Source organism: Battus philenor, unplaced genomic scaffold, assembly GCF_028537555.1.
Source record: "Battus philenor isolate CCGP_79_NKW_IND1 unplaced genomic scaffold, ilBatPhil1.0.hap1 SCAF_14, whole genome shotgun sequence".
NCBI lineage: Eukaryota > Metazoa > Arthropoda > Insecta > Lepidoptera > Papilionidae > Battus > Battus philenor.
In genome coordinates this window covers 528995-554022 of record NW_027181676.1, presented here as the reverse complement: position 1 = coordinate 554022, position 25028 = coordinate 528995, and the positions used below count along the sequence as shown (strand labels likewise).

Genomic DNA, 25028 nt, shown 5'->3' with positions numbered 1-25028 from the left:
CAATATATAGCCACTTCCGCACATGCAGTGGTAGTCGTGCAACAAAGTGTACCGCCCGCATGTAAATGCTGCATAGCGGAAGTAGCTATATATTAGTCCCTTTCTTAGTTATATAAGATCGTATCGCAGGAATTGAACCCGCTACCTACGATCGCATGTCACAATCTACCACTACTCAACCAGGATATGAATATTTTCCATATTGTATCCTACAAGTTAGATCTGAACTATATGAATGTAAAATAAATGCGTATGCGGCAAACAATGCGAATTACACAACTACCATCGTTAAATCACTCAACACGTGTTTCACCCCTCCACGGGGTATCTTCAGGAGTTATTTTACACCAATTAGTACCAAACACAGAGTGACACTCTATAAATTAAAATTCTAAATATTGGCCCTTTTCTTACTTCAAATATAATAAACAGTTTAATAATTAAAAAATATCAAGTATACAAAACTATTCATATTTATTCAAATGTGAATCATACTTTATAACAGCGCACGCAATTTTCAAACCACTTGACACGAAACTAAAGCGTGAACAATTCAGTTCAATATGCGAATGTGTAATTTGATTCATTACTCAACTTCTCCCATGACCTGTGATCAGAATAGATGACCCGGGTTTTGATACTTTCACTGTATAGTAATGGCATCAGTGATCTAGATCATTGTGCGTTTTGAACCCATGGATATGGACTAATAAATTGTTATCAGTGTTGTGTGGGTCACTGAGTAGCAATAGCAGTAGGAGGTGTAGCAATTTCGTTATCTTCTTTTTTGGGCCTTCTCCCCTTCTCCCCTCAACCCGCCAGGTAGACCGACGACATATTTAAAGTCCCAGAAAGTCGCTGGATGTGGGTAGCGCAAATCACAACATCTTGGTGATCTTTGGGGGAAGTCTATACCTTACAGTAAGTGTCAATCGGTTGTAAAGAAGGAAACGATTCATGGTTTCCGTTCTCTAAACTGTCGAAGATCTGTCACTTTCCATCCAGCGCTAAGAGTAAGAAAGGTAATGTAAGAATGAATAAGGAGGAATAAAAAAGCATGAAAGAATTAAGCAGCTTGAACGAGAGGCCACAAAAACGGGACCAATAATTAAAGTCATACTGTTTCATCATCATCTTGATATCAGGTGATAGACGTTCACTGTTAGGCACAGACCTTCGCCAAATATCACCACAATGACCCGTGTTTAGCTAGCCATGCGGTCGGTCGACCCACGCCGCGTCTGCCGGCTAGTGGCCACCACTCAACAACCTTATATCACATAATTAGCAAATTCAACTTAATAATATACTCATTTAACTATAAATCAGTGGAAAGCATCGCCTTAATGATGGGCGACGACAACCTTCGCCCATCATTTCTATCGTTTGCTCGCAGGGTGGTAAGCAATGCAATAAAAAATAATAAAACCAAATAGGAAAACTTGAACCAAAATGCACATATAAAACACATGTAAAAGAAAAAAGTCTAATCTTAACAAATCTGTAATATCAAAAGATAATGATAGAAATGTAAGAATAAAATAAAGATTAGAAATAAAATTGTACCTAGCCACCTAAGAGTAAAAAAGATAAGGAAAGGAAGGCGATGAAAGCAAAAAGAAATGAAAGAACAAAAAAAAAATTGCAAGATATTGTGAAGGATAAAAGGAGAGAATAAAAGAAATTGAGAAGAATGAAAGTGAGTGTAGAATACAGATAAAACCATGAAAAAAAAAATTGTAAATAAAGTCCCTGTCTCAAACAAAATAGGAGTACGAGAGGCTCCTAAAAGCGGGGGCCATTTAAAAAAAAACTATAAATCAGTAAATAAATGTCATTATTAACAATCAAATATATTAAAAATACACTGAAAAGTGTCATATTACAGTTGTTTGAGATAACAATTTGAATAAAAACTTGTTATTATAAATAAAACTATTATTCAAATGAATTATCTCCCGTTGCGATGTCTATAAGGATATGGCTGTAACATTGTTTGCAAATTGCCTTATTATTTATACGAAAAAATATTGCGAGTCAACGAAGCCGTGGGTACATACGTGTATGTTCTCTGATTTTCCTGCATTTTTTAATAATGAACAAGCGAGTATTACAATAAAAAGTGATACAGTAATGTATTCCTAATTCCCTTGTTTGATCACAAATATCATCATCATTTCAGCTACAGTTCTTAAGTTCACGGACTCCTCCGGTGAACTCAGTCCTGATGAAGCTGTTAAGCTACCAGCTTAAGAGCATCAACATCAACATAGAAATAGCATTGATTTTTAATAAGACCGTTTGCGGTCTTTATCTAGAATTTTTTGGTGAATTTACTATGGTCATTTGTCCACTGTGTTATGGGATTAAAATTTAAAATGACCTTATAGTAGAGAGATCGTGAATCTAACAATCTGAAACATTTCTAATCGAAGTTAGACTTTAGCAAACATTTGTGGCAAGTATATGTGCATTTGTGGCAAAAGTAATGTCATAATCTGAAGGTGTCTTAATTTTTACAAACGGCGCTAAATATCACTGTGTTTTGAAATTTATGATGTAGATATATAGAGAATTAGTTATCAATAAGATATAGAGTACAAACACACACACATACACACACATATATATATATATATACATTAACACGTACGTACTACTTTTGGTACGAGATGATTTGGTATGAGAATGTTTGCACCACATGTTATTTAATATACAATACAAATATATATATATATATATATATATGTAATTGAAACTTTTACATGTGCTGTCATATTGTCGTGTAACAGCCGTATCGGTAAGTGTTTATTAATCACAAAATTAATTTACATATTTTACCATTAATAATACATACACTTTATAATCATGAAATATGTTATACTCATTTATTTCTTATATTGGCATGCGACTGTACCAGTATCTTCTAGCAGTAGAAAGTCTGACGAAGTAGAGATAAATATATTTTATTTATATTATTATTATTATTTATACAAGTGTTGTTAGGCCAGCGGTATAAGATTGCTATTTACGATCGTAGGTCGAGGGATAAAATGTTATATAATTCACACTTTGTGAATTAATTATATAGCATTGGACAGCAGCATCTTCTTCGTACCACAATACTATACTTCGATCACCAACCCGTCTGCCAAGCGTGGTGATTACTATATATTCCACTATAGATATCTTTGCATATGTCTTTCCATGCGACAATGGGCTGAAATGACAACGACTTTAAAATGTGTTACATTAACAAGTTTTTTTTTCTATTTTAATGCCACAGGTCAATAAATTCAGGCAGTATAAAGTCTGATTTGACAGTCAGTAACAATAAAAGTAAATAATAAATAGGATTGCCACTGCTCAAAAAGAAATACAATACTGTGATCACCACCCATCTGCCAAGCGTGGTGATTATTGTGTATCATCCTATACATATTTTTGGTGGATGCATATATCTTAAAGTTCGTCTATAGCGTAAAAGACGATATATCGTAAAATTCATTTTGATATTGAATTATTTATACTTTTTTATCTGTCTCTCTTTTTCCTCACACACACGTACGCCCTTATAAATAAACTGGGCATATTTATTATCTGTGATAAATCTGTCCGGTTCCCATTAGATACGGGAAATTTTAGCCGAAACTATTGCGTGTTAAATATTCTATGATTCATGTAAGTTTACGGAATTCGCTTACGTGTCATGTTAGAACATGATTCAGAAGAATGTGGATGAATTCTCCATTAATACGATTTATTTATTTATATTGTTATCCTGTTGTGGTCATTTATAGTGATCATTTTTATAACACGTAAAGAATGCCAGATGAGCACACAACAAACTAAGAAGGATTGTATTTTTGGTGGTCACTTTCAGAATATCCCTAATAATAGTAGAGCAATTCCTTTTTATTACTAACCACATAGGATCACCCTTTCTCTATAGGTCAAGTAGGTAGACCCATTACCATTAGATCATTGAGTTCCCTTGGAGGTGTACTAAGCTTTTCGATGCTTTAGTAACAAAAGATAATAACATAGCTATAATTGTATATATATAAAACTATAAATAAAAAGTACAATAAATATAAAAATGAACAATTAAATCAAAACTGTGATAATGTAGCAAACTATGGTCTAGGAACGAAGATGAAGGAAGAAAGGTGATGCATGGGAGACGATATAATTGGGAAGAATGATAGAGATAGAGGAGGATAGAAGGAAATTGTAATATAATAGACTGGGGAGTATAAAATGAGAAAGTGAAATATAAGAAAATATTAAATACATTTAAAAAACTTTTAAGTTAAACGGTTTTTTGATACCCATATTGTGGTTGTGGAAAAATATGTACCTAGTCCGCCATATTGGAACGGCGTCCATCTTGAATTTTAAATTTTGACATAGTCATCGTGTTTTACTAGTGTAGCCCTTTCATTTGATACCCATATTGTGGGGGTTAAGGAAAAATACGTAATCCGCCATTTTGTATCGGCGGCCATCTTAGATTTATAATGTTATTGATTTTATTATATTGTATTGTCATCTAAATTAAATGTGTGTACCAAATTTCAGATCAATCTGACAACGGAAAGGTGCTTAAATTTCAATTTCTAATTTTGACCCAAATTATTAAACTAATAAATTCCGTACGGGTCGAACTAAATAAAACCGTTTAATAACACTAGCAGGGAAGAACGAGTGCTCCCCAAAAAAGGGGTATGTAGCGAAATAATCACAGTTGTCAAAATGCTTTCGTTTATCTGTAAAACCATCGGTCTACGCATGCGCAAAACGTAAGGACGCGCGGTAAATGATTTGTAGGCGGTTGTCAAAACCGCGCCTCACGCCAAAAAATATTATGAAATATAAAAAATGGCGAACGGCGTCAAGTGACATATGTGTTGTTTGTGAATTTGTATTTAATCTTTAGTGCCTAATGGAATATTGAATTAAAGACTATCTTATATAATTATTTTATTCATGTACAGTTGCGCATTAAAGAGTTAGTCATAAATTTAAATATAAATACATTTTGAAACTATTAAAAATATTGAATTTTATTTAAAACATTAAATTTATTATTTTTCGTTTTATAACACACATTTAATTTATGTATTAAAAAAGTAATATATAAATATTTTTCTTATTTAATACATTGTTCGTTTTTCAATTAATTATTTGATGATTTTTTATATTGATTTTATTATTGAAGTAGGGACATTTTTGGGTGAAAATATTTTTTTCCAATTTTGTATATATATATAATCTGCCTCCTTCCTTTCTACACCTTTTTTTCTCGTTCTTCACATTTTCTTCATTCATTCCTTTTTAACCTTCTTTCACACATCACCTTTTTACAATCATCTACATTCATAATGATATCAACACATTACTACTTCAGTTCTTCTTGAATAAACTAAATACAGTTTGATACAATTGACCAATCATTAATGATAGAAAAAAAGAAAATAAGGTAAAGAAATGTGGACTGCACTGTCAGAAGCTTCCAATAGAAAAAAAAATCATATTTTAAAGTGATCACATTATACATGGTGTTTAGAAATAGCTTTTAAAGTATTTTAGTTATAAATGACATAAAAATTAATCCTTTTAAAGATTCTATATTTATAATACATCGCCCTGTATAAAGGTAACTTTCGAACGTAGTTTTGTGTTCAGTTTATTTTTTATAACTTTTTACTTTTAAATATATTGTTTTGTTTCGCATTTACGAAAACAATAACTGAACAATTTTATTAACGTGTTTTAAAAATATAAATACGAAAGAGGAAAAAATATAAATACGCTGCAGTAACTGCTTTATCAGGTGATAGCCACATCAATACTCATGTAAGTTATTGTACAAAAAAATAACTTAAATAACACTTAGCCTTCTGCCTTTCATATGACTTCAAGTGTAACGATTAGTGATTTCGATGACGTGAATAATTTCGGTTCAAAGTTCACAAGCGGAGCCTTATTGATACAACCTATTCGATTTGGTTGCACCTCGACGGACCTTGACCGGACACCGAACCTAAGACGTGTGCATTGTTGTCCAGCCTATTGTTAAGGTGCTGAATTGGTAAGCCTTGGTCGTACGTTTAGGTTACTTATCTGTCAATTTAAAGTTATGTATACTTTGTATAAAAGGTTAAGTTATTTTTGAGTTTTCTTCAACGTGTTATATATAAGCGATTTATACATAACGATTGTTTTACCTTTAAGGTTTTACATCTGTTAAAAATCATCCTGTATAAATTGATCACTCAAGTAGGTTTTTTTTGCTTCTTTTTAACCAAAGAAGATTCCGCAAAGATCGCCACCATGACCAGTTCTGTGATACAGCGACTTTCCCTTAGCTATGTCGTTGGTCTACCTAATGGGGCGCTTACCCACGTCTCGTCTACCAAATCGTGGTCGCCAGTCATGAAGATTTTGGCCCGAACGGCCATCGGTTGCAAGAGCGATTTGCTCCGCCTATTGCTACTTCAGACAGGCAATTTTTCGAGTTACCTCAGTGATCTTGGTTCTTCTGCGATATATCTTCGAATATGTATATATAACTTCTAGCAATACAAAGCCTGTAAGGATATATAATAAACAGTAATTAATTTTAATATGTAGTAATCCGAATCTGCTTTTTTACTATGTTATCATTTATATACTACCAAAGATACTCGCGTCGGCTCCAAGTCTTCGTTAATAACTGTCTTCGATGTATTCTCGGTATATACTGGCCTGAGAAAATCTCCAATGTAGATCTTTGGAAAAGCTGCGGTGACATGTCGATCGACCAGCAGATCAAACGCCGCAAGTGGAACTGGATAGGTCACACGCTCCAAAGGGACCCTGATCACATACCGAGGGAAGTTCTATGGAATCCTCAAGGAAAGCGAAGTCGTGGCCGCCCAAAGCAAACCTGGCAACGGAAGATCACTGCAGAAGTGAAGGCAGTTGGAATGACGTGGAGCGAAGTAAAGCGCGAGGCTCAAGACCGCTCGGGATGGCGACGTACTGTGGACGCCATGTCTCATTTTGGGGACATAGGAATAAATTATTATTATATTACCATAAATTTATTTAATTATTATATATACGTACACTAAGACGCGTGAAGGATTTGTTAACTTTTTAAAAGGGGTTCTATTGAGGATATTTTGACAATTCGCTCAACAGAGAGCGCCACATGTCTAGTTGAGACTTTTGAACTGCTTTGATACGAGCCAAGATAAGTCCGCTAAAAATAAAAATAAAAGTTCCACATCTACATATATACATTCATTTATGTATAAATGTAATTAACGAGAGATCGTGTGAGAGAGATTCAAAGTTTATGTAAAATGATTTTTACGTGTTTATGATTTTCGTCTGAGTCATCACTCCGATATGATGATTTACACTGTAGCGAAGCATCAGTTTCATCATCGATAAACGACCCGACAATTCAGAGCATCCTGGACATCGTTTACAATAGAACAATTGGACTTGCGCAAGTCAGACAGACCTGCTAAATCCCCGGACAATGGGCGCCATTTTAATTGGTCTTTGTTTATTGACTTTATATTGTTTTGGAATTAACGAAGAATATTGGAGACTTCAAGGACCAGGATTCAGGGCGAGACGGCTGACCGCGTTTCGATCTGTAAAGTAGACCATAGATAGGTGACCTAAATGAATATTTTCTTTTTAGACGTGTGCTCACAGGGTATAAGTGGTCTACCTTGTAGCCGACTCCGAATGTCGGTTAGGCATGAAGGTTGACGAAGAAACAAAGGCTTTATTAAAAGGGGTTGAAGATACGAGACCTACATTCCTAAAACTGTGTAGAAAAACTGTAAAAGATATAATAAAACGAAATAAGATTTGAGAAAAATTGTAAAACCAAATAAAAAATTAAATGTAAACAAAATAATAACTGTAAAACGAAATTCTGTAAAAGGAAAAAAAAATTAAAATTGTAAAACTAAGGAATTAGGTGACGGAAGAAAGAAATCGGAAAAGAGTGAAATGGAATGAAAGCGTAAGACAGACGAAATGTAGAAATTAAGAAAAAAAATTAAAGAACTTAAGATGAATGGATGTAGAGTGCGGAAATAAAATAAGATGTAAACAAATTATTAAACAAAAATAAATGACCCTGTCCTTCCATAAGATATGGGAACGAAAGGCCCTTAATAGTTGGGCCATAAAAAGGTGTAAGTGTGCGTCGAAATTACATGAACTATTTCCTCTATCTCCTTTCTTACATCGGACATAAAGACTTTAGATATATCTGCATTGCATTTTGTTAATACTTTTATAGTGCGAAAAGCCAAGGTGGAACAACCTTCCGGCGTTGTTGTTTCCATACAATTATAACTTAGGAATCAATAAGTTATCTTCTAGGTAACCATGTACCCTTCCGTCATCGTATAACATCAGGCAAGACAGTGGTCAAGTTCTTTGCCTATAAACATTAAAAAAAAACTTTGAAGGCGGTTTTACTCCACCGCTATCTATAATATATTCTCCAAGGTACTTTATACGTATAGAATAAGGAGTAATTTCGTAATGTCTTAATGTAGGCATCCACAGAGCTTTAAACCAGAGTTCCCCAAACTTTTTTGTGTCGTAGACCCCTTGCCATGTTTTTCCGTGTAGGGAAGACCCCCTACTTACCTGATATTGATTTCCTGTAAATTTCTAACTGTAGTGAAGTTTAGTGTTAAAAACTTAAAGTAAAAACACTTGTTAATTCATACATTTATTAATTGAATTTAAATTAAAACTACTCAAAATAAAATTTTGTATCTGTTATGTAAAATATGCGTAACATAAAATAAACGATAAATAAAATATTATAAAATATATACTTCACAGGTACTTTTATAAATAATGTAAATGTTTTAAAATTATAAGATAGTAAATAGATACTATCAGTGTATATGTTGAGATCCACTATCGTGGACCCCCATTTTCATTTCATGGACCCCCAAATTTTTTTTCGCTGACATAGACCCCTTGCAGGTTGTCATAGACCCCTATGGGGGTCGATATAGACCAGTTTGGGAATCACTGCTATAAACAGAAAGTCTCTTTTTATTTTTATTTATTATCTACTTATGATATATATTAAAATATACATAAATATATGTAACTTTTCATAGAGAGAAATCAATAACAAGAATGACACAATCAATACGTTTTCTGTATTTCATCACCGTTTTTTTATCTAAATGAATAAACAATACGTGATATTCGAAGATTTTATTATATTACTTTCAAAGTGATGGAAATGCTTTGTAATCTCCCAAGAAATTATATCTTATGATCGCTGGCGTCATTTGAATAGGTCAGTAATTTAAAGGCAGGTTTAAATATAATTTGACGTTTCATCTTGTCACTAATGACGGTTCTTCTAATAGTAGTATAAACGCTCTCAAGTTGATCACTTAGGCGTAATAAGGTAGATAAATATTGCCCGGCGCTGGGCAACGTGGGTGTTTCTTTTTATGTAAAAATTGCATTTGACAGTTCGATATTGTAATAGATTTTGCATCTGTACAAGCAAAACTTTTAATTTTTTCTTTTCTTTTGTTCTCTTTGCTTCCTTTACATTAAATACAGGGTGGTTGGTAACAGATGTAAGTCTTAAAGTGTCAGTTAAGGTAAGGTATACTCTAGATCAGTGATTCCCAAAGTGGTCTATATCGACCCCTAGGGGTCTATGACAACCTCCAAGGGGTTTACGTCAGCGAAAAAAAATTTGGGGTCCATGAAATGAAAATGGGGGTCCACGATAGTGGATCTCAACATATACACTGATAGTACCTATTTACTTACATCATACTATCTTATAATATCAAAACATTTACTTTATTTAGAAAAGCACCTATGAAGTTAAAAAAATATTATATATGTTTATAAAATTGTGTAAGTTGTAGAATATTGGTATTCGCTTCGTGGTCGCAAGACATTTTGAACATACACTAAACTTCACTACAGTTAGAAATTTACAGGAAATCAATATCAGGTAAGTAGGGGGTCTACCCAACACGGAAAAACATGGCAAGGGGTTTACGACACAAAAAAGTTTGGGGAACTCTGCTCTAGATAAAAATTAAGTGTTTCAGAAATAATAAATAATATAATGAAAATATAATAAGACAAAGCATTTGCAAAATTCTAATTACTACGTAATAAAATTAATTATTGGTTACTATCTGTTACTGCATAGTTTGTACTATCAGAAACTACAGGATGATTGAAAATAAGTGTAAAAGGTTTTAGACCTATCATCCTAGGATTTCTTATGGAAGTTAGCAGATGGCACCAGTCCATACACCGGCAAGCGAAGCGTAAAACGTTCATCCACATGGTGAAAAGATGACCTTGTTAAAGTTGTCGAAAGATGCTGAATGTAGACTACTTCTAATCAGTCTTATTGGATATATAGGGGGGTCCATGTCCTGCGGTGGGCGTTGAATGACGAACATGGTTATTTTTACTGGGCACATTTCTTTGTATGCAAGATTAAAGTTGTCTTTCAATTATAAAGTCGTGGGAAGCGGCCGAAAGTGGGCAAATTGGTCTTTGATCTTCAAGGGAGTCATTTGCCTCCCATTGTCTATAAACTAAATGATTCAATGCCAGCAATTTACTTATATGCATACATATTAAATGTACACTCATACCTCGCTTTGCGTCGTTTCGTTTTGCGTTTTTTTCGAAGTTGCGTCGCTGCTTAATTAGTACTAATTTTCACTGTGCGTCGTTAGATTTTCGAGGTTGCGTTGTTTTGATTTCGGGTCTTTAATTTTTTCTAATTTTCTTTTTTTTCCAAAAGATGGCAACACTTTTGTTTCTAATTAAGCCATGCCACCAAAACTCGGGAATTCCCTATTTAACTAAAAATCAACGCAATTTGAATACAGTTTGATTTTCACTTTGGTTTGGTAATTTTAGAGTTCAGTTTCGATTACGTAGTGTGTTGTGCTTTTTTAAGAGAATAATAAATTTATACAAATTTTTACGAGTTGTTTCTGGTTATAAAAAAGGTAAATATTACTCCAATTTATTTATTCGCAGAGTTATATTATTTTTTTTAAATGTTTATTTTGTTCAATTTTCGATCTTTACATGGTTTGCTATAGAAAATCTTAATTCACTTTGCGTCGTGTTTTTTTGGAACGTAACCACGACGCAAAGTGAGGTAATGGTGTAATCATATAATTACATTACTATAATATATTTTAATGTAAGTTTATATTATTTTAAATAAGTAAATTTCGCACAGAGTATACAATATTTCCCATAAATAAACGTCATGCTGAAATTCGGCAGCGCTCCAAGTACTTAGTGGCTGTTACCAGAAAATTAATTTAAAAAATAAATATTTTAAATTTAGAATTGTTGTCATTAAAAAAGGTGAATATATTTCATACAAGTTCGATATTCAAAATATCTTCATACAAGTAGGTATTTACGTGCGCTTTTAAATCGTCGATTATTTTATCATTATAAGCAGCAAGATGCCACCGGGTCGGAACACTAATCTGTTGAGGACCAGTAAGATACTCAATAGTTGCTCTTTTTAAATGAAATTTAACAATATTTAATATGTAAATTATAATATCAATCATGTAAATGAGTCAACTAACCAAGTTTCATATATTAGGATCAAATAAAAACTCTTTAATGCTATAATAAGATTTATTTAATAATAATATGTAGTTAAAATATCTTTTTTTTTGCATTTTTTCTGATGATGTTAATGCTGTTGGCCCTAAGGCTTTTACAGCTTCGTCAGGTATTGAGTTCACGGAGCGGAAGGGTCCGTGAACTAGATATTTTATAAAATAAATATCAAATACGTACAACAACAAAAAGGCTTTATATGTCATGTTTAATGTTAAAGTATAGTATATCTATTGTGAAAGTTTACATAAGGAAGGTGTACGATATAATGTGGAACTTAGTATATGCGTACACTCAGACCCATAAATAATTTATTAACTTTTTGAAGACGAAATTTATTTACCCGTCTAAATTTTTCATATAATATTTTAAATTATAGCGCATAAATAATATGTTATTAGAAATGTATAACTTCATTTAAAAAGGTTATATATAAATTGTATTTCTACATACTTTTTAATAATGTTTGTTGTGATGAAAACATCCTTGAGTTTTACAAAACCAACTGCGTTCTTTTCATGTCTGTCGTCTCCATCTAAAGGTTGTCTGGTAGATTTCGCCTCGAGCGATAAGACCGCCTTGTACCTCTCTCTATATATATATATATATGCCTAACACTGATAGTAATATTATTAGATATAAGTATAGGTTATTGGCATAACAAGAAAATAATTAACATAATCTCAATTACTCATATACATTTAGTAGCGTGAGATATTTACTAATACACTATATTTTTATATGAGCAATACGTGTTTAATAAAATATTATTATTCCTGCAAAAAAGGCGATGACAGTGAGGCGATGTACAAAAGAAAAGTTTAGAAAAGTAATGCGAGGACAGAAGAGAAAAGAATGCAAGATGACAGAGGATCATTAATTGAACAAATAGTCCTTGGTTTGACATGGTGGGGAAGAACGTTAGGTCCATAAAAACAGGGAATTTAGAAAAAAAATACCTATGTTGTATAATACAATAAAGTGTAAATAAATATAGACTTTACAGAGGCAGTAATGCGTTTATAAATTTAAAAATGTTGTTATTATTTTTTTATAAACGATTTTTAATTTTGGAGTACTTTTTTTTCTAAATTCCCCGTTTTCATGGACTTCTTATTCTTCCCCACCATATTACTAGGGACTATTTATTCAACTAATTATCCTCTGTCATCTTTCATTCTTTTCTCTTTTGTCCTTGCATTACTTTTCTTATTTTTCCTTTCGTTCATCGCCTGACTGTCATCGCCTTTTTTGTAGAAATAATGATATTTTATTAAACACGTATTGCACATATAACAAAAAATAGTGTATTAGTAAATATCTCACGGTACCAAATGTATATGAGTCATTGAGATTAGGTTAATTATTTTCTTGTTAAGCCAATAACCTATACTTATATCTAATATTATTACTATCAGTGTTAGGCAACGGTGTTCTTGGCTCGGAAGCGGCTCGGCATCTCGCAAGAGGTTAGAAAAAGGTAATTAGGAATAATTGAATTTAAAATGTTAAGGCTTCACATGTGTTGTGTAATTTTTTATTTTTAATGCCCACAACAAGGCATACACCGAACCATAGATATCTATAGCTGGATTAACTATAATTATTTAATGGAATCAGGCGTTACCTTGCGGAAGTCCATCCTAAGTAAGAAAACGACCAATATTTAGCCACCTCCGCACATGCAGTGGTAGTCGTGCAACAAAGTGCACCGCCCGCCAGCCCGCTGATAAATGCGTATGCGGCAAACAATGCGAATTACAGTGTCTCTCTTAGTGACTCTGTGTTTGGCACTAATCGGTGTAACATAACTCCTGAAGATGCCCCGTGGAGGGGTGAAACACACAATACTTAGCATGGATTTCCGCAAAATAATGCCTGATTCCATTAAAAATAGTATATTTTTTTATTATCTCTACATTTGATATTATTTGGCACAAATCCCAAATTTCGCAATTAATCGATTATAAATAAAAAATTCTCTGATAAAATATGAGAAAAATGATAAATGCGTATGCGGCAAACGATGCGAATTACACAACCTCACCGTCAAATCACTCAACACGTGTTTCACTTCTCCACGGGGCATCTTCAGGAGTTATGTTACACCGATAAGTGCCAAACATAGAGTCTATGTCTCTGACTCTGTATTATGACGCAGAGGACGTCGCTAACACTCCTCTGGAAACTTTTTTGTGATAAAGAATAAAAGAAATGTACCTAGCCACCTAAGAGTAATAAGATGATGGAAGGAAGGCGATGAAAGCAAGAAGGAATGATAGAACAAAATGAAAGATATTGTGAAGGAAAAAGGTAAGAACAAAAGAAATTGAGAAGTATGACAGTGAGTAAAGAATAAAGATAAAAATTTGAAAAACTTATTTGTAAACATAGACCCTGATCCCAACAGATTAGGGGTACGAGAGACCTCCGAGAGCGGGGGCCATAAAAAAAAAACTTATTTGTGAGCAGAGGCAATCCTATAAAGCACAAAGTGTGAATTTGATATGATTGTATCAAGATTCAAACCTGCGACATACGATCGCAAGTTAGTCCTCTACCATTGGGCTACCACTCCATAAGTAGCCTGACCACAGACATTTTTATTATAATTTACTTGTTTACTTTATACTCTCTTTTTATGGCCCCCGCTATTGGAGGCCTCTCGTACCCCTAATTTGTTGGGATCAGGGTCTTTGTTTACAAACAAGTTTTTCAAATTTTTATCTTTATTCTTTACTCACTGTCATTCTTCTCGATTTCTTTTATTCTTACCTTTTATTCTTTACAATATCTTTCATTCCTTAAATCTTTCATCGCCTTCCTTCCACCATCTTATTACTCTTAGGTGGTTAGGTACATTTCTTTTATTACTTATCTTATTTTTTATATCACAGTTTTCTTTTTTTTAGTTTTGACTTTTTTAATACAATACTACTTTTTTCATATTCTATTTTTAGTTTATTTTTCCTATTATTAATTGACTAGTTATTTGTGCAGTTTATTTTGTACCTATACTTTATACTTTGGACTGCTTTGTTTTTTCTACTTTTAATTTTTTTTTTATTTAGTTACTGTTCTGTGTATTGTTGTGAGTTGAAACTTAAAATCGAAATTGTTTAGAATTATAAGTGTAATAGAATAAATATATATTGGCCGCGGGGCAACTACAGATCTACAGGATGTTTAAATATAAGTGTAAAAGCTTTAAAGGTAATGTACTGTATATTTTCTTTCAATTAATGTATGATACACCCTATCCATAAATCAATCGCTATACCTCATACTGAATACCAATTTAATTCCAGGATTAAATTTTCAAAATTAATTAATTTATCAATAATCAATAACATGATAATATTTAAGGTTGATGCCGACAAATTAGGTATATATTCACCAATTAAAATCTTTTACAATTATAACTAATCACCCTGTATATGATATAATATATAGAATACTAAGCGATAATAACTTCAGCAGTCTATTAAGTACAAACTATATAATTACACAGCGATATAATTGTACATAAATCGACTTTAATTATATCGAATCGTGTACAACCTAATTAAAGTTACTCTAAGCAAACTTAATTTTCTCGTGAGAGGAATATATATATAATATTCCATATTCTCACAATTTGTCACCAATCAAAGTGTTAGTTCCTGACATTTGACCCGACATCGCCGCTGAATATTGTGACACTTGTGTCGTAACGATAGTTTATCATTATTGTCAATGTATATTGATATATATTTTCATCTAAAATACAATTTAAATGACTATTTATTAAAAATAAAAATCGGTAAAAAAACTTTTAAGTTAAACGGTTTTTTAAACGGTTTTATTTGATACCCATATTGTGGTGGTTGTGGAAAAATATGTACCTAATCCGCCATATTGGAAAGGCGTCCATCTTGAATTTTAAATTTTGGCATAATCATCGTGTTTTACTAGTGTAGCCTTTTCATTTGATACCCATATTGAGGGGGTTAAGGAAAAATACGTAATCCGCCATTTTGTATCGGCGGCCATCTTAGATTTATAATGTTATTGATTTTATTATATTGTATTGTCATCTAAATTACATGTGTGTACCAAATTTTAGATCAATCTGACAACGGGAAGGTGCTTAAATTTCAATTTCTAATTCTTACCCAAATAAATAAACAAATAAATTTTGTACGGGTCGAACTAAATAAAACCGTTTAATTAAATGAATTACATCTCATATTCATTAAATTGAGTCTACATAAAAAAGACGAAAGTAATGCTCACTGCAAGGCCTATTCCAAAAATCATCACATAACTAATCCTGGACTGCCTGCATCCTGCGACCTATGTCGACAGTCCCCCCAGTGGGAGACCTAATTACTCCCAGTCTACCTTTAAGGTTGTATTCTTTAAGAGTTTTACCACAGTCGTTGTTTTAGCCCATAGATGCCAGGCTGCCTCTCCAAAGATATCTTACGAGGGATTTACATAATCTCTACCATAGGAAGGCAGGTTGGCAATTGCAAAAAATAATGATGGGCGACGACAACCTTCGCCCATCATTTCTGTCGTTTGCTCGCAGGGTGGTAAGCAATGCAATAAAAAATAACAAAACCAAATAGGAAAACTTGAACCAAAATGAATAATATGCACATGTAAAGGAACTTATTAAATAATAATAGAATGTAAGACTAGACTCTAATGTATTAAAAAAGTCTAATCTAAACAAACCTGTAATATTAAAAGATAAGGATAGAAAATGTAAGAATAAAATAAAGATTAGAAATAAAATTGTACCTAGCCACATAAGAGTAAAAAAGATGAGGAAAGGAAGGCGATGAAAGCAAGAAGGAATGAAAGAACAAAAAAAAATTGCAAGATATTGTGAAGGATAAAAGAAAAGAATAAAATAAATTGAGAAGAATGAAGGTGAGTGTAGAATAAAGATAAAACCCTGAAAAAAATATTTGTAAATAAAGACCCTGTCCCAAACAAAATAGGGGTACGAGAGGCTCCCAATAGCGAGGGCCAAAAAAAAAATCGCAGTGTAACATTATGATATGCAGAGTGCCCTGATACCAATCCTATCCAGAGTAGTATGAATTATATAAGATTGTATCGAGAATCGAAACTGCGACCTTCGTTCGCGAGTCTCAGTCTTTTATCTCATGCTGGACAATATATCGCTACATCGTCTTTCATTCGTCTACATGTTCTTTTATTCACAATCCTTACATCGTCTGTCTTCTTTCACCACATTCTTTGATATCATTTAGTTTATAATTTCAAATTCCTGTTTGTTATTTTTTCTTTCTTATCTTAACCTCCTTCTCTTATATACTTAATTTAATCTCTATTTTTGTTTACAACCTTCTTTACGCGGCCTTCTATATCCGCCATTAAGGCACCGGTGCCACTTTTCACCTGTTCTTCAACCTCCACTTAACACTACATCCTCAGTTTGTGTGCCAGTGACTGTGAACATCGATGAATCTTGCGATCGCATCTTGAGTCTCGTCCGTGCAATACACGCACGTGTGTGACGTGATATTGCTACCGCATGATGGTCACTGTTGGTCGTCTGTTTGTTCGATGAACAAATCACAACTAATTTACCAACATTGCTACATGCTTGAACTAGACTTAGATGTAACACCGTTCATCTTTGTTATGTATCATTCATTTATATTACATTGAAAACAACTCTGAGGTCAAAACCGGACAAAACAACACCATTAATCTTATGCTTAAAATTCCTCTTGAACATTCAGACATTGAATAAAGTGTTAACTAAAATTAATGACCTTAGGTTAGCAAATAACATGAAATCCTGGATCATTAAGTATCATAAATTATTTCATCATAAATGTTTTGGTAATATAGTTTCATCATCGTCAAAACTGTCGCTATAAGATGTCCACTGTTGGATTGCATCTTGAGAATGTCGTCTATCCACTTTGTGGGATGCCCAACGCTGAACTTCTAGACTCATGGTTCTCACTTTAGAACCTTCTGGTCCCAATAGCCATTTGTTCTGTGCGCCTTAGGCTACATTAACTAGACTACTTTCTTTTAAAAGAAGTCCATGTCGGATTACTAAGTTGAATTATTTAGAAAGAAAGACGGAGAGTGACAACATCGCCTCTCTAATGGAAGACAAAGAATGCCGCCATTTTTAAAAGACTGCCACAAAGGTAGGTTATATAAAAATAAAACTTATAATGTGGGGTCGAGTAAAGCAAAATTTCAATGAACGTTTTAAATATATAAATAGAAATATGTTATAAGAAACAAAAATTAGATTTCAAATGTTGTAACGAAGCAAAACAGGGTACATATGAAAGGATTGTGAATAAATAAAAAGAGAATGTTAGATAGCGTTAAGGATGGAAGAATATAGAGATATAGAAATTGTGAAGATTGACAGAAGAGTGTTTATATGTTGAAAAATTATGAAATAATAGTGCTTGTTATGTAAAGGTAAGGGTGAACGACAGGTCTCAAAAACGGGAGCCATAATAAACTACTCCGTGTTTGGCACTAATCGGTGTAACATAACTCCTGAAGATGCCCTGTGGAGGGGTGAAACACGTGTTGAGTGATTTAACGGTGGTAGTTGTTTGATTCGCATTGTTTGCCGCATACGCATTTATCAGCGGGCTGGCGGGCGGTGCATTTTATTGCACGACTACCACTATAGTTGCCTAAATATTGGCCCTTTTCTACTTACCATAATAAAATAGGCATAGTGATTAGAGATGACCTCTTCCTTATCCTCACTCCATATTGTCATCACCAAGTCGTACGTGAGTATCTGTGAGGTCGTTACCGATTTTGCCACATCGATGAATTGTCCCAATGGAAGTCATTATATTCGGGCAGCGCATGACCAATATTTTAGCGGTTTCAGCCTTGCTATGAACTTCTAGAAGTTGACACATTGATGATGATTAAAAAAAGAACTTATCGATCACCAGTATAGTGAATGTTCAATTATGTTCGTTTTAAATGTTATCAAAGCGTATATAACGATATAAACACTTGTGGCATATTACGTAATTAAAATAATTTCTGCTTGCAAGCGAAGTGGGAACGTCTTCGGTGTACAAAAGGCTTGTTAGTCACTCAAAGCTCTCTAATGCAGAGTCGAGATATTCGCTAGGGTGACCATTAGGTTTAGTCTAATAAAATACAAAAATGTATTTTTTTTACGAAGTGTCCTAAAAAGCAAAAAGTATATTTTTTAATTTTTTTAAAATTATTTATTAACAAAATATATTCGGTAAATTTTTCAAGTATATATGTATCATAAACTATAAATTAAAGAAAAAATAAACGAGGAATAAATGTACAAGGTCGAGAATATGAATTGTAAAATAAAAGTTGTTAAATTTTAGCATGTTATTTACCGCGATGCCGCAGCTGTACTCACTCATAAAAGTTAGTTGGTAGGAATCTCGCGCCGGCGCGAAACCGGCTCCTCACAATACACCCAACATCTCGCGCCGGCGCGAGATCTACAGCTAAGTTGCCTAATTAAGTCCGTTTGTCAATCGCCGATTCAAACCTTGACCTCGCCTTCATAGTAATTAAAGTGCTCGAAGCACTGCGTCGGCGGGGCCGATTTGTGCAAGTTGTCATTGGTCTTGTTATCTAAATAATGTTTGGAAATAACGACTAAAAACATTGTAAAAACATCTTTCGTACTAAATTAGGTAAATTGATTATAATTATTAATTAGGTTTGAAGTTTATATAGATATATAGAATATAAAATTCTCGTATGCTACTGTCTAATCATATTTTATGTAGCTTTATGTGTATTACCGCAATTTTATTTCACTAGATTTAAGTAGATTTAATTAATATACCAGTACGCTAGATGGCGTTAGTCGATTGAATCGCAATTATGAAACTTTGTCAGATATCATATAGGCTTAGGGATTTTAAACCAAAATAAAATTCTAATTCACGGACCCTTCCGCTTCGTGAACTCAGTACCGATGAAGCTGTAAAAGCCTTAAGGCTAACAACATTAACATCTTCAGAAACAATAAAATACTTAATAAATTCAGAGTTGGTTTTCAATAAAGATTCGTCGTTACAGCTCATAGACGTCCACTAAATTCTTTCTTGTCTGTCTGTCCTTTTGTCCTGGCTAATCTCTGAAATATCTGGACGAATTATGACGGGACTTATACTGGTAGGTAGCTGAAGTAAGGAGTTATTCAGGTCACTTTTATTTTAGAAAATTTCTTAAACGAAAAAAAGACTATAAATTCTTTTTGTTAAAATCCGCGTAGACGAAGTCGCGGGCACAGCTAGTGTTAAATAAAATTGAATTAATTATAACTTTTATAAATAGAAGTTATCCAATTGCATAGAACTGAGCAGGATTTCACAAATATCTAACAAAAGCAACCATTCTGTATAATAAATACCATACTTTAAGAATGAGCTGGATTTTATTTATATGTTACTAAAGCAAACATGCTGTACAGTACCAGGCGATAAATATTGCATATCTTTGGAATGAGACAATCGGCTAATTTCGGCTATGTAGAGCATTATCTCTATCATACATTACCTATGTGACGTTTTGTCAGTATATATTAAGAATTGTTAACACCCCCAAATTAAAAAAATGTAAAGTTGTAATATGGCATCTCTAAGAAAAAGAGGGAAACCTTTACGAGATACAATAGCTATAATGGGCATTGTTATGTACAGTTGTAGTGTTCTTAAATAATTAAATGCGTAAACATAATGTGAGTAAGTTTTTTATTTTATTTTACCCCAACCTAAAGCCACTACTTATAAAAAAATGATGTATTTTATACTAAGAATATAAATAACTATCAAAAGAAACAAATGATACTTGTTTTAACAGCTCTTAATAGATACCGGACTGTTTCTATTTCGTGCAACAGAGATAAATACCTGCAAAGTCGAAATTAGCCGATTGTCTCTTTCTAAAGGTTGATGTGGTTTATTTATTGCATACATTACCCGGTTGTATGTAAAATTACAACAATTCTCAATAGTGAGTGATATAGCTTAGGAAAGAGCTGGAATTTCGCAAAAATCTAGCGAAACCAACCATCCTGTACATTAATTAAAATCGTTTTTAATGTTAGGATATGCTTAGAATATAAAATAGTTTGTTTTAGCATATAAGCCGGATATATAAATGTAGTATTTAAATAATAAATAATAATAACCATTTTAAGAAACGTGGGGGAGGATTTGATAAAATTGTGGAATAAGCTAAATATTGATGTTCTCTGAACTAAATATGGCGTCGCCAAAAACACATCGCGATAAGCCAATTCGCCCACGACAGATCCTCCCTGATTCATTCAACAGTGATTATTCACCATGACCTTATATTGGAATATCGATTATTATAATGAAATAAAGTTTATTTTAGAACATTTGATTAACGGAAAACACCTAAGTGGGTCAGAACTAAACCAAACAATTCCTCTGACTCATTTCTGACAACGGACAATAAAACGCACGGATTCACGACATTCGTACACGGTTGAAATTCCTTTCACCCCCATTAAGTGTTTTGCTAATACTTTTATAGTGAACAGTCAAGAGTTGGAACAACATACCGGCGTAGTTTCCAGACAATTATAACTTTGGATTAGTCAAGACAAGAGTGAATAGGTTTCTTCTATCGTTTACTCGTAAGGTGGTGAGTGACACTGTTAATAGAAACAAAACAGTATAGATAAATAGGTACCTAATAAACTGCGCATAAAATAACTAGTCAATTAATAATAGGAAAAATAGAATAAGAAAAGTGTAGTAATCTATTAAGAAAGCACAACCCAAAGAAAACTATGATAAAAATAAAAATGTACCTAGTCACCTAAGGTAGAAGGAAGGCGATAAAAGTAAGAAGGAATAAAAGAACAAAATGAAAGATATTGTGATTGAAATAAGGTAAGAATAAAAGAAATTGAGAAGTATGACAGTGAGTGAAGAATAAAGATGAAAAATCTGAAAAACTTATTTGTAAACAAAGACCCTGATCTCAACTAATTAGGGGTACGAGAGGCCTCCAATAGCGGGGGTCATAAAAAAAGAATAGGTTTCTTCTAGTCAAGCATGCATCGAAGACATTGTCATCATTTAACATCAGGTGAGACAAAGGTCAAATACTTCGCCTATATAGAGTAAAAAAATGTAATAAATAAGTTTACCGACCGAAAATGTTAGAAATGTTACGAATCGAATCATTGTCATTATCGTTGCAGTCATAGAACTTCCACTGTTGGACACATTCCTCGTAGATTCCCAATGGGAGCGGTTGAAAGCGGTGAGCATCCAGCATCTTCTGATGATCTTAACAAGATCATCTGTTCTACGCTGCGTTCGCTGTGGTCTCCACTCCAGAAACTTAAGGCCTCAGAAGTAATCTGTACCGCGGGCTATGAGGTCTGCCCGCTGCCAATTCAACTTGTTAATCCTCTGGTATATGTTGGTTACTTTCGTTCGTCTATGGTTCTTATTGCCCTTGGGTCGTTGCGCGATTATGAGGTTGCCAGTGGGGCCAAGAGAGAGAGAGAAAGAGAGAGAAAGAGAGATAGAGAGAGAGGGAGAGAGAGAGACGTAGGGAGAGAGAGAGAGAGAGAGCGAGAGAGAGAGAGCAAGTGTGAGAGAGAGAGAGTGAGAGCAAGTGAGAGAGAGAGAGAGAACACGTTTTTGAACGGCATAGCATCACTAGTAACACACATTAGCCAATACAATACAATTGTTTACGTCATTTTCATCTGTAATTTCAATTTGCTAATAAAAGTTGAAGGAGAGTTAGGATAATCTTTATCAAACGAGAATTTAAAATATGTAATACAATAAATAACAAAACGCATTTATAAATAGATATATAGATATCGCTCAATAAAAAAAATATTCCGCGAAACACAATAGAGAATCGATTTTGTAATCGATATCCAAAAGAAGTACTCGATGAAATGTAAATTTTAAACCACTTTCATTATTTCGATTATCATTTACTATTAAATGAAAAGGAATCTTATTAACAATAATAAATCATTCGTAATTTAATTTCGTTTTAAAAAAAGAAATCGTATTCGTACTGGCTAAATTTCACGTGATATGTTGGTTCTATCTTATAAAAAAAATAAAAGTGATGTTTGTCATTTGTTATTTATAGGTTAATTATTTAAATTTATCAAGTATTGTAAAAAAGAGCAAATTTTTTTCATAAGATATCAATTATGTTTTAATTGTGCATCAGTTTGTTTTAAATGAATTTAAAAAAGTACATTTTGGAATTCAAAGAGTTCGGTGGTCAGAGCTAAAGCTCCTCAGAGCGACCATGGGCTTTTTAAACAGGTCTATTCATTCCTTAGGGGTCGTTCAATTTACTACCCCCTGATCCTCGTCCTCCGCTCGTTTTCAAACCATGTTAAACTTTCTGCGGCACTTCACCCCTAGATTCAGGTACTACGGCTTCATAACTTAATGTTTCCACTTAAGAGCGCCTTAGAGCTTTGAACTTCTATTTGGTCAGTTGCTATTGCTTAGTCAGTTGATTTATTAGCAATTTAGAAGGCTTTAGCGCATAAAAGGAATATAGTAGTAGCAAAAATTGTGTAATAAATAGTATAATATAAGATGATAATTACAAAGAAAATACGTGTAAAATATTTGAACAACAAATAATGTTGCAAAATAAAATAGTAAGGAAACCTAGAATGTAGTGGTTGAGGATGGATGTACGGCTAATGGAATGAAAGAGAAAGACTAGGAAAATTGTAGAATGGAAGAAACAGTACGACAGATAAGATGATATATGAAAGAGAAGAATGATAATAATAAAAAATATGAATAAATTACTAGAATTAAAAAGTCCCTGTCCCACACGAGATAGGGGAACGAGAGGTCCTCAACAGCGGAGACCATAACAAAAAAAAAGCTTTAGGGCAGAGAAGTAGTGAAAAAGACTCCAGCAACAGTGATTAATAAACCTGTATCATACGTGGTGATGTCGCCAGTATTCAGATCTCAAATTTTACAATCACTTATTTTACATATTTTCAATCCAAATACTGAACCACTTTCACAACAGCCATATATCATTTTCGTCTCATAAAATCTGCCATATTAGTAATATAAATTAATTTAATTTGTGATATAAATAACAAATAAATTTGTTACGTTGCCAAATTGTTATTGCAACGACCAAAAGTTTATATTTCAAAATATATCGTATGCTTATATTAATATATGTACGTACCTCGTATATTCTAATGTTGAAGCCTTTAGCTAACGGTTCAGCCGTTTGGTAAATCACAACAATCACACGAACAGAAATATAAATGATAAAGTTCTTTTTGATAAATCGCAAACGTATATGCAATGTAAGCTTTCGTAATTTCAAATCAGAAATGGGTACATTATATGCAATATATTTGTAGTTTATTTTAACTACCCTCAAGTTTTAAATTGTTTTATATATAAACATATATTTGTCATCTTGAAAAATAAATAAGTGCGTATTATAAAATAAAAGATTTTAATTGTTATATATATACATATATTTTATTCTATCAAGAAGTTAATTAATGTCATATATTATCTGTGCTAAGACATAAGAAATCGTTGTCAATACTACCTACATGCTATATTGAAATATTTCGTTTATTTTAAATGCTTTCATTCACAAGTTTCCAGAGGATGAGCAGCAGCGACCTCTGCTTACCATAATACCGCACTGCGATCGCCAACTCGTCTACCAAGCGTGGCGATTATTGTAAATCCCCCCTTAAATATAGGGGGAGGCCGTATTTGCAGTAGATATCTATGGCCTGATATGATGATATCAACACAGAATGATTTATTAATAAATTTTCGATTAAAGAACTATATTTATTTATTTAATATTCTTTATTGTACACGATAAGATACATAATATACAGATACAATAATATACAGAAAAGTACAATGGGCGGTCTTATCACACAAGACAATCTCTTACAGACAATCATAGTAAGGGAAAGATAATAGTACTTATAAAGGGTAGTTCACGTGTACAAAAAAATACATATTCACTAACAAATGAACATAAATATACATAAACATACATAGACATGCATACATACGTATATAACATATATACTTATAATAAAAAAGGTTTAATACATATTATAAATATAATACAATAATAAATAAAAACACCTAGCTAACTTCGATCAGTATTGGTTTGATCGCACTTGCCTCAGATAGAAGCAAGAAGAAAAAGAAATGAACTAAGAGATAGATAATTATAGGTCTAGTAAATGGCACGTCTTATATTCAGCGGTAAATCATTCC

The 25028-nt window shown here is 32.9% G+C and overlaps 1 protein-coding gene across 1 annotated transcript in view; it reads right to left on the bottom strand.

Moving 5' to 3' along the window:
• Positions 1 to 24011, bottom strand: part of LOC137918353 (uncharacterized) — a 48258-nt gene extending 24247 nt beyond the window's left edge. Inside the window, exon 1 of the mRNA XM_068761130.1 lies at positions 23953 to 24011. The gene's annotated coding sequence lies outside the window, so the exon portion shown is untranslated. The remainder of the gene's footprint in view (positions 1 to 23952) is intronic.
• Between the last annotated feature and the right edge of the window lie 1017 nt (positions 24012 to 25028).